Source organism: Hyla sarda, chromosome 2 (genome assembly GCF_029499605.1).
Source record: "Hyla sarda isolate aHylSar1 chromosome 2, aHylSar1.hap1, whole genome shotgun sequence".
In the NCBI taxonomy this organism is placed as follows: Eukaryota; Metazoa; Chordata; class Amphibia; order Anura; family Hylidae; genus Hyla; species Hyla sarda.
This window is the reverse complement of record NC_079190.1, coordinates 431,871,442-431,883,411: the sequence shown is the minus strand read 5'-3', so window position 1 is coordinate 431,883,411 and position 11,970 is coordinate 431,871,442.

Genomic DNA, 11,970 nt, shown 5'->3' with positions numbered 1-11,970 from the left:
GCTGTACTTTTTTGATACCTTTTGATCATTTTTGTTCCACGTTTTGGACCAAAATTAGAGATTTGTGTGTTTGTTTTTTTTACACGGTGTTTACTGTGAGGAATAACTAACATTTTATTGTACAAGTCATTATGAATGTTGCAATACTTATGTATAGGTTTTGGAGTGTTTTTTGCTGATAATACAGGGCTTTTTTTCTTACACTTAAAGGGGTATTCCAGGAAAAAAAATGTATATATCAACTGGCTTCGGAAAGTTAAACAGATTAGTAAATAACTTCTATTAAAAAATCTTAATCCTTCCAATAATTATCAGATTTGTAAATTACTTCTAGTAAAAAATATTAATCCTTTCAGTACTTATGAGCTGCTGAAGTTGAGTTGTTCTTTTCTGTCTGGCAACAGTGCTCTCTACTGACATCTCTGCTTGTCTCGTGAACTTCACAGAGTAGAAGAGGTTTGCTATGGGGATTTGCTTCTACTCTGGACAGTTCTCGAGACACATGTCATCAGAGAGCACTTAGACAGAAAAGAAAAACTCAACTTCAGCAGCTCATAAGTACTGAAAGGATTAATATTTTTTACTAGAAGTAATTTACAAATCTGTTTAACTTTCTGGAGCCAGTTGATATATAAAAAAAAAAGTTTTCCCTGGATAACCCCTTTATTAAAAAAAAATATATATATATATATTCATACTTTTCTCTTTTTTACTGCGAACATGCGTACTGTGGCACAGCAAAACTAATGGCTGGACCTCACAGACCTCTAAACAAGGAAGACAGGAGGCCATTAGCTGGCCCCCTGCTGCCATTGGAACTCCACAATCATATCACAGGGTTGTGAGGGGTAAAGGGAAGTCTGTACTCATCACATCATCTATAGGGTTAATTCTGCCGAAACCAGGGCAATCCAGTCTCAGCAAAGCGATACTGTCTGTTATTGACAGCCAGGTCCCACCACCAATCTCCTGCATCACAGAAAAGGAGATCAATAGGACTTATACATAGGTCCTATTACGCAAACCTGTCTGAAGATAGGACGAATGCATACATCCTATGGTGTTCAACTGTCAGTATTATAATCAATCAACTTTACATATTGTTCCTTTGCTTTTAATCTTTTCTAAAGTTTCACATCAGGGATGTCAATGTCTCCTTTGTAGTAACATAGTAACATAGTTCATAAGGTTTAAAAAAGACCAGAGTCCATCAAGTTCAACCTATATCCCTAATGAGTCCCTACTGAGTTTATCCAGAGGAAGGCAAAAAACCTTCATATTAGGGGTAAAAATTCCTTCCCGACTCCAAATATGGCATCAGAATAAATCCCTAGATCAACGTCCCTATAAATCTAATATACATAACCAGCAATGTTCTTACTCTCCAAAAATGCATCCAGACCCCTTTTAAATTCTTTTGCAGAGTTCACCATGACCACCTCCTCAGGGAGAGAATTCTAGTCTCACTGCTCTTACAGTAAAGAATCCCCGTCTGTGCTGGTGTAGAAACCTTCTTTCCTCTAAACATAGAGGATGCCCCCTTGTTATAGATACAGTCCTGGGTATAAATAGATCATGGGAGAGATCTCTGTACGGCCCTCTGATATATTTATACATAGTTATTAGGTCTCCCCTAAGCTTTCTTTTTTCTAAACTAAATAACCCTAATTCTGATAATCTTTCTGGGTACTGTAGTGCTCCCATTCCCCGTATTACCCTGGTTGCCCGTCTTTGAACCCTCTCCAGCTCCACTGTATCTTTCTTGTGCACTGGTGCCCAGTACTGTACACAGTATTCTATGTGTGGTCTGACTAGTGATTTGTACAACGGTAGAATTATTTCCTTGTCGTGGGCATCTATGCCCCTATTGATACACCCCATGATTTTATTTGCTTTGGCAGCAGCTGCCCGACTCTGGTCACTACAGCTAAATTTACTGTTAACTAAAACTCCCAAGTCCTTTTCCATGTCAGTCGTCCCAAGTGTGCTCCCATTTAATACATAATCCCAGCCCAGATTTTTCCTCCCCATGTGCATTACCTTACATTTATCAGTGTTGAACCTGATCTGCCACTTCCCAGCCCAAGCTTCCAACCTATCCAGATCCATTTGTAACAGTGCCCTGTCCTCTATTGTGTTCACCGCTTTACAGAGTTTAGTATCATCTGCAAAGATTGCTACTTTACTATTCAACCCCTCTACAAGGTGATTAATAAATATATTAAATAGAACAGGACCCAAGACTGACCCCTGTGGTACCCCACTAGTAACAGTCACCCAATCAGAATAAGCACCATTAATAACCACCCTCTGTTTCCTATCACTGAGCCAGCTCCTTACCCACTTACACACATTCTCCCCCAGCCCAATCCTTATTATTTTATGCACCAACCGTTTATGTGGCACCGTATCAAATGCTTTGGAAAAATCCAGATATGCGACATCCAGCGATTCCCCTTGGTCCAGTCTGGAGCTCACCTCCTCATAAAAGCTGATCAGGTTAGTTTGACAGGACCGATCCCTCATAAAGCCATGCTGATATGGTGTCATACATTTATTTTTACCAATATACTCCAAAATAGCATCTCTTTGAAAACCCTCAAACAATTTACATACAACGGAGGTTAAACTAACAGGCCTATAATTTCTGGGGTCACCTTTTGTCCCCTTTTTAAATATTGGCACCACATTTGCCATGCGCCAGTCCTGGGGGACAGTTCCTGTTACTATAGAGTCCATGAATATTAAAAATAGGGGTCTGTCTATTACAGTACTTAATTCCTTTAGAACACTGCCATCTGGACCTGTATGCCATCTGGACCTGTTGATTTGTCTCTTTTGATTTTTTGTAGGCGGCACTGTACTTTTTCCTGGGTTAGACAGGTGACATTTACTGGGGAGTTTACCTTATCTCGCTGTATTTCACCTGCCATTTCATTTTCCTCGGTGAACACAGTGGAGAAGAATTTGTTTAATATATTTGCTTTTTCCTGATCCCCGTTTATAATTTCTTCTTTATCATTTTTTAAAGGGCCAACACTTTCATTTTTGACCTTTTTGCTATTTATATAGTTAAACATTTTGGGATTAGTTTTACTCTCTTTGGCAATTAGTCTTTCTGTCTCTATTTTTGCGGCTTTTATCTTTTTTTTTTTTTTTTTACATATTTTACATTTTTCTCTATAGCTTTTTAATGCTTCCTCACTGCCGTCCTCTTTTAGTAGTTTAAATGCTTTATTTTTGTCATTTATTGCCCCCTTAACATTTTTGTTCATCCATATTGAAGTTTTCTTGTATTTCTGACCCTTTTATTCCCATAAGGTATATACATCTTACATTGAGAGTTTAAAGGAAATCTGTCATCAGAATCACCCGCACTAAACCTGTTACACAGGCTTGTAGTGCGGGTGATCCTGATTAAAACGCTCCTTACCTGGTTAAAAATGGTTCAGCGCTTCTTAAGATATCTATATTTTTAGTTTTCTGTTATTCCCTGGCTTGGGACTCAGTGGGAGGTGTTATCATCTGGGACTCGGCCACACGTCATTCTAGCTGGGCGGAGCGGCCGCCCGGCTCATGAATATTCATGAACTTATCCTCCTGGTCTAATTCTTCTTTCTCGGTCTGGTGTGGAGGGCCGCGCATGCGCCGCGTTCCGTACACCCGGAAGCGGCGTTCTCCCCCCGGCTTCTATCAAGCTGCGGCCCTATTCAAGTAAGAAGACGGGCTGCATAAGTGAAAAGCCGGGGGTGGGAGGAAGGGAGGGACGGAGGGTGTATTTATTCACAAACAGACCGAGAAAGAAGAATTAGACCAGGAGGATAAGTTCATGAATATTCATGAGCCGGGCGGCAGCTCCGCCCAGCTAGAATGACGTGTAGCCGAGTCCGAGATGATAACACCTCCCACTGAGTCCCAAGCCAGGGAATAACAGAAAACTAAATATATAGATATCTTAAGAAGCGCTGAACCATTTTTAACCAGGTAAGGAGCGTTTTAATCAGGATCACCCGCACTACAAGCCTGTGTAACAGGTTTAGTGCGGGTGATTCTGATGACAGATTTCCTTTAAGATATTTTTAAAAATCTCCCATGTAGTGTCAGTATTCTTGTTTTTGAGGACATTATCCCATTTTATATTAAGGGCTTCTCTGAGTTGGTTAAACTAAACTTTGCCTTCCTAAAGTTCATTGTTTTTGTGGCCCCCTGAGAGATTCCCTTATTGAAGAACAAGTTATAAAGTTTTATATTATGATCACTATTTCCTAGGTGTGCTTCTACTTGCACATTAGTTACTCTGTCAGGTCTTTTGGTTAATATTAAGTCTAGTAGGGCGCCCACTCTGGTCGGGCCCTGCACCATTTGGGACAGATTATTTCTGGATGAGTAAATAAAACCTCTTGTAATCCAGCATCTATGTTAACACAAACACATATCAAATGTGTGAGAAAAAGTGGATTTTCCCATAACAACCAAACATTGTGATAAATCAGAGACAATGGGGGACATTTATCATTGGCATTACACCACTTCAATGTTCTAAATGTCCCTGAAAATTTTGCGCAATTGCATTTTTTGCGCAATTTTTGGTAGAACATCTTTCAAAGTTGTCTACTGTTTGGTGCACAGGTATCCCACTTTTTGCAGTGGAGCTGTATTTATTATTTGTGCAAATTAAATTTAGAAAGATTTTTTTTGCACAAATCTACACCACAGGACACGTACAAAAGTATCAGATGCCGGAGCACAAAGCTTATCCCCTTAACAACCACGGACGTATATTTACGTCCATGGCCGCCTTCCGTGATATAACGCGCGGTGATTGCGTATCATCCGGGACCTGTGGCTAATAGCGCGCAGCGGCGATCGCGGTGCTGCTCACTATTAACTCTTTAGACGCGGCGTTCAAAGTTGAAAGTTGTGTCTAAAACTAAAGTAAAACCTTCCCGGCTGCTCAGTGGGGCTGAGCAGGACCACCGCAGTGAAAATGCGCTGTCCCGAAACTTCCGGTTTCGGCGCCACATCGGCTGAGCTCCTCACCCACAGACCGTGTACCGGCCCCAAATACCTGCATTATTGCCTGGAAGTACCCCGACACCTGCCGTGTATCAGGGGGAACCTCGCATGGAACGTTACCTGCTGAGAGCGGGCCGGTGATCACACAAGAGAAGCGCAGGACGGACCCCGGGCCGCCACCGCAGTAAATCCAACATGGCGCACTCTCAGCCTCATGCGGCTTTGAGATACCTCACCCTCCCCTTCTGACCAGGGCTCTGTAACGGATTCGGAACCCATGGAGGTGACGGGCATAGACTATGCGAAATTAGTGGTGGCAGTTGCTGTCCCTCAGGTCCAGGAGGCAGTGGCAGCGACTATGCAGGCCTCATTACACCAGCTTTAACAGACTTCAGCAGCGCATGGATCCCGGCTGACGGAGCTGGAGACTAGGGTGAGCCGCTCCGAAGACAACTCAGAGACTTCTGCTTCTAAACTTACTTCGCTGGAGTTGGATTGCAGGCGTCTTTGGGAAAAAGTAGAAGACCTGGAAAACAGGTCCCGACTGAACAACCTGCGGATTGTGGGTCTACCGGAGGCCGTCCCTAGCAAAGACCTTCTCCATGTTTGTGAGGTACAATTGCCTAAAGCGCTGGGTTTACCGCGCCCGTGCAAAGTCGAGAGAGCGCACAGAGTGGGGCCGGACCTGCGCTCTGCCCCTGATAACAATTCCTCACAATCAGGACTGGAACATCGCATTAGACCTCGGCAAGTGATTGTTAAATATCTGGATTTTACTGTAAGTGGCGCTGTTGCGGGCCTTCCGGAGAAAGAGGGAGGAGCTGTTGTTTGAAGGACACCGCTTACTACTATTTGGCGATTTCTCGGCAGAGGTGACCTGCAGGAGAAAACTCTTCTCTCCTTTATGCTCGTCCTTACATGAGAAGGGTATTCGCTTTGCGCTGTTATATCCTGCAACGTTGCACATCTTCTACCCGGATGGTTCCATGGCCACGTACCAGTCACCGGATAGAGCGAAGGAGACGGTGGCTGAATATATGGCCTCCTAGATGGCCTCTGCGGGCCCACCACAGAGAGACTTACCCCGGAGAGGATTTCCTCCTTCTGCACCTACAGCGGAAACATCGGCTAGAGGACGGCGCTCACCTGCTCGGGATCTTCTACCTTTCGCCCCAGCTTGAGATGCTTTAGGACCTATGTTGGTATCGGATGATACGGAATTGATGAAGCTTGTGTCGTCTCTTCGCTTCTCCGGTCGATGACATTATGTGTATCAGGTTCTATAGATAGTTTCTGTAATGGGGACACTAGGCCCCCAGGGTTCTGGTTACTTGCAATGGGTATACCTACCTTTACGTGGGTGTGAGATTTCCCTGGGGTACTGTTACACTTCTGTTGGGGGGAGGGAGGTGGTGGGCTTTGCTTCGAGATGGGGAGTTAAGGGGGGTTGGGGTTATGGGATAGCAGATAGGGGGAGGGGGGGTTTCAAGTGGGTGGGTGGAGGTAGGGGGGGGGAGGAGTAGTAGACCAGGGGGGGGGGAATACTTACCCGCACAATAATATCTATCAATATCTATTAAAATAAAAAATAAATACTGGGGGTAGTTTGGGATACCTGGTGCACTTTCTCTTCTTATTTTGGTATAGCGCTTTTGTTAGCTGTATCTGGCCGTAGGATACGAGGGCTGGGATCTGTATGGCGTCCTTGCAATGTGGATTCCTGGGAGGACGGGGGAGGGGGATTACTCTGGCAGTGTGTATTTGCTTTTGCCCTGCGCTGCTTGGGGTCCTGTTCTTCATTCATAGGGATTATGTTGGGTGCGGTCTTAGCCTGCTTTGGGGCAGGGTGTGCTCCTTGATCATGGGATCACGGAAGTCCATATTACTAGGGGATCCGGGTGGAGGAGGTCCACCCTTAGGATCATACTTTGTTACATTTGGAGGGTCGCACTTGTGTGGAGGGGAACGTTGGGAGGTTTTGTGTTTTTTGTTCTCAGCTGCCTATTATTTCTGTGCCATGTTTTCTTGTGCCTTTTCTGCCCTGCCATTCACAGGTACCTTATCCACATATGTCTGATGCTTAGCCTACTGCCACTGTTTCTTTTATTATACCATGAAAGTAGTCACCTGGAATGTTAAGGGACTCAGGTCCCCGAACAAGCGCAGCCTGGTTTTGCGCCACCTTAAAAGTTTTGCTCCTGATGTGGTCCTATTGCAGGAAATTTGGAGGAGGCAGATTTTTTTAGGCTCCGTAAATGGTGGGTGGGGCGGGTGGAGGGGTCCCCGGCAGTGTGCCACAAAGCGGGTGTTTTAATTCTTTTTCACAAGTCATTCACTTTAATTTGGAAGGGGTAGAGAGGGATTCGGAGGGGCGGTGGTGCAAGGTGCGGATTACTACAGAATCTGGGGAGCTTACTATTATCAATGCCTATGGGCCTAATGGAGATGATGGGTCGTATTTTGAGGATCTCGCAGGGAAGGTGATGGTAGGCTCTGGAGGTCAGCTTATAGTGGGGGGGAGACTTTAATGCGGTAATGTGCCCAGAGGAGGACAGGAGACGGGAAGGCTCTCGTATTGTCCCGGTCAGATCGTATGATTTGTTACTGTCTCAGTGGGCAGACCGGACGGGGTTGATGGACGCTTGGCGCACGCTGCACCCGGAGGCGAGAGACTATAACCACTTTTCCCACGCCCATAATTCTTGGTCGCGTCTTGATTATTTTTTTGTCTCGGTGGACTTGCTTTCGAGGGTGCAGCGTGTGGCCATAGAGGACTTAGTTATATCTGATCATTCTCCTGTAGTAATACAGGTGACTGATACTGTGCCACGGGGTTCAGACATTTTATGGAGATTCCCGATTGGGTTAGCATGCGATGAGCAATTCCATACCTTACTCCAGGGGTGGTGGTTGGAGTATGCGGTGACGAATGGGGCGCATAGTCAGTTATATTGAGATACAGCTAAAGCGGTGTTACGGGGACGTATTATAGGATACACCTCTTCTTTAAAGAAACGACTCCTGCGACAAATGACTACATTAGGCCAGGCGCTGCGCGCGGCTTATACCGGCTTCCTGACTTCCCCAAATGAGTCATCTAAGTCGGCTTGGCTGTTGGCAAAAGCCGACTTTGAGGCCTGCGTGGAACGACGGGATAACCTCAAGCGAACGCAATTTGAGGCCACCCTGTTTAGACACGGCGTCAAGTCTGGACATCTATTGGCTAGATTTGCCAAAGGCACGTCCCCCCTGGCTACTATCCCATTGTTGAGAGATGGGGCGGGTGTATTGCAGAGGGACCCTAGGAAAATGAATGATATTTTGCACGCTCATTTTCACTCCATCTATATGGACACTCCACCTTCGACTCCTTCTACCAGGGAATGGCTGGCGTCGGCGAATCTCCCTTCTCTTACTACCGAGGAGAGGGACGCTTTGAATGCCCCCATATCGGGGGGAAGAACTTGAAGGTGCGATTAAATCACTTGACCCTAACAAGGCCCCGGGACCCGATGGGTTTTCCGGGAGTTTTTTGAAAATTCTCAAATCTCAGGTTTCCCCGGTTTTGCTTTCTTTGTTTAACACTTACCTGCAAGGGGCTTCTCTTCCATCACCCATGAACACAGCACATATCAAACTCCTGCCCAAACCGGGAAAGGATCCTCTATCTCTTGATGGTTACCGCCCCATCTCGCTGATTAATGTGGACCTGAAGCTAATGTCCAAAATCCTGGCTGATAAGTCTAGGCAATAGAGAAGCTAACCTATCACCCCCCACCAGGTGGGTTTCATCAAGGGAAGATCAGCGGTGGCGAACTTTCGGAAAGTCCTCACGGTACTTGACGAGCTGCAAATGCGACCGAATCTGCATCCATCCCCAGCTCTATTGTCTCTTGATGCTGAAAAAGCTTTTGACAATGTGCGCTGGGGATGGATGTGGAAGGTGTTAGGGAAGATGGGTTTTCAGGGTCCGTTTCTTACTTACCTCCAATCCTTATATACCTATCCGTTGGCTAGGGTATCTACCCCAGGGTTCCTCTCTGCCCCTTTCAAACCCGGGAAGGGCACCAGACAAGGCTGTCCCCTTTCTCCATTGCTTTTTAACCTAGCTATAAAGCCTCTGTCTAGGGTGTTAGCTGGGGGCAGGGATTTTGAAGAAGTGAAGATAGGGAGAGGGGTATTGTCCCACGCGCTGTTCGCGGATGATTTACTGGTCTTCCTTGCTAATCCTGCCCGGGACGTGGAATGGATCTTCTCGCTACTGACCGATTTTGGCCACGAATCGGGATACAGGGTGAATGTGGACAAAAGCTGGCTGCTTGATCTGGCATCATGTCCGGGTAGGCTTACCAACGATAGCCTCTCATCTCCGGTCCAGATATCTCGGTCCTCTGTAAAATATTTGGGCATATTAATAGGTAACAACCAACACTCTCAAAATCATTGATTAGGCCTAAATTACTATTAATAGGTAGACACCAGAGGTCCTTATATTTTCTGAATTATCCACCTCTCAGGAAAATTCTGGCTGAGTTGTGCAGATGGATGTCACTCCCCTTATCCTTGTTAGCTCGCACTCACTTATTGAAGATGCTTAGCTTCTCCAAATTGCTCTATCCTCTCCAAACAATTCCCATGCTCTTGAAGAGTTTGGGTGTCTCTCTGCTCAACTCATCCTTCACAAAATTTCTATGGGGTAATAAAAGGCCCCACATTGCATTAAAAAAGCTGATGCTTCTGAACTGCAAGGGTGGTCTGAACTTCCCCAACGTACATCATTACAACTTGGTGTGTCTCTTCCGTCACTGCATTGACTGGGTGTGGGGAGGAGAGGCTTTCTCGAACACGGTCCTGGAGTCGGTCCTTGGTCGCTCTCTGGCCTACTTCACACGAAATATGGGTCCATACCTAGGCCTTTACGGGACTCTTGTATAGTTAAGGATACAGTTGCTGCTTGGAAGAGGGGCAGATCTCTTAGGCATCTTCCCTTTCTACTTAGCAAACAAATGCCGCTGTGGTCGTTACCGGAGTTTCCCCTGGGGAGGGATAATAGCATGTTCCGTGCATGGAGGGCGGCGGGGATACTTACAGTTGGGCACTTGTTGTGTCCGACGGAGCCACGTTACCTCTCCTTTAAGGAGTTTTCCTCAGTCTATTCCTTGGGACTGGAACATTACCTTCCTTTTCTACAGGTGATGTCTTTCCTAGGGGGTAGACTCACGGACCTCTCTAAAGAATACGCGTCGAATTCTTTTGACTCGTATATTTCCCCTGAGGCAAGCTCACACTCCCTGGCTGGACTATACCGATATTTGAATAGGAGAGGTGAGGGTGCCATTGCGGACTCACTCTTTCGGTACTGGGAGGGCAAACTACAGAAGGACAATCTGACTTTGCCGGTTTTGGAGGGATGGGCGAAGGTTTGTAAGGCGGTGGTTAATGAGCAATGGAGGGAGACCCAGTATAGGATTATGCACCACGCGACTTATGGTTTCTCTTTCCCCCGCACCCCAGACCATCCGGAGTGCATGGAGGATTGTCCAAAATGCGGAGCCCACAGAACAGATCTTCTTCACGGCCTATGGTCATGCTCCGCTTCTAGGGGGTTGTGGTCTTCCCTCTCTACCCTCCTGAGGGACAAATTGCATTTCTCCATACCAATGGATCCGACTAAAAGATGCTTATTAGCACACTTGCTAAAGTCTAACATTCCCTCATTGAAGGAGATTATTTTGCAAATGAAGAAGTATATGTTTATGGACCTCACTGATCTCCTACGCATAAAAGAAATCAGCTAAAGTTTTTTTTTTTTAAATGGCGCACGTTTTTGGTGGTCTTTTGTTCGGATGCAGAAGTTGCTAGGGTAATGCAGTCCTTCAAAGATACTACATGGTATTTACAAAGGGCTATCTAGGATTCACTGGGACGACTACAACTTGCCTTGACGGGTTGCTGGTGGTATCGCCACGTGCGTAAATGTCCGAACTATAAAAAAAATTATATATCTATCTATATATATCTATCTATCTATATATCTCTATATCTATATATCTCTATATCTCTATATCTCTATATATATCTCTATATCTCTATATATATCTCATTAATTAAACCGCAGGGTCAATGGCGTAAGCGCAAACAAATTCCAGAGTCCAAAATAGCGTATTTTTGGTCACTTTTTATATACCGTATATACTCGAGTATAAGCAGTGTTTTTCAGCATGATTTTTCGTGCTGAAAACGCCCCCTTTGGCTTATCCTAGAGTGAACTCTCCGCCTGTCAATCCCTTCAATCAGTGGTCTTCAACCTGCGGACCTCCAGATGTTGCACAACTATAACTCTCAGCATGCCCGGACAGCCATCAGCTGTCTTGGCATGCTGGGAGTTGTAGTTTTGAAACATCTGGAGGTCCGCAGGTTGAAGACCACTGCGGCCTTCGTCATCATCCAGACCCCCCCCCCCCCCCCTTTAGTTTTCTACTCAACTCCCCTCGGTGGGAAGGAAGGGTGAGCAGGTCTGGGCCATCTATTCTGCAGGGACCGTCTGGTGGGGAGGGTTAGTCCTTCCAGACTGTCCATCTTCACCGGGAGGCCCTCTTCTCCGCTCCGGACTAGTGATGTTGCCTTGATGACAACGCACAGGGACGTCCCTGCGCATGAACGTCCCTGTGCGTCGTAGTCAAGGCAATGTCACTAGTCCGGGGCTGGCCTGGAGCGGAGAAGAGGGCCTCCCGGTGAAGATGGACAGCCCGGAAGGACTAACCCTCCCCACCGAACGGTCCCTGCAGCATAGATGGCCCGGCCCAGCTCACCCTTCCTTCTCACCGAGGGGAGGTGAGTAGAAAACTAAAGGGGGGGGTGGATGATAACGAAGGCTGCAGTGGTCTTCAACCTGCGGACCTCCAGATGTTTCAAAACTACAACTCCGGGCATGCTGGGAGTTGTAGTTTTTCA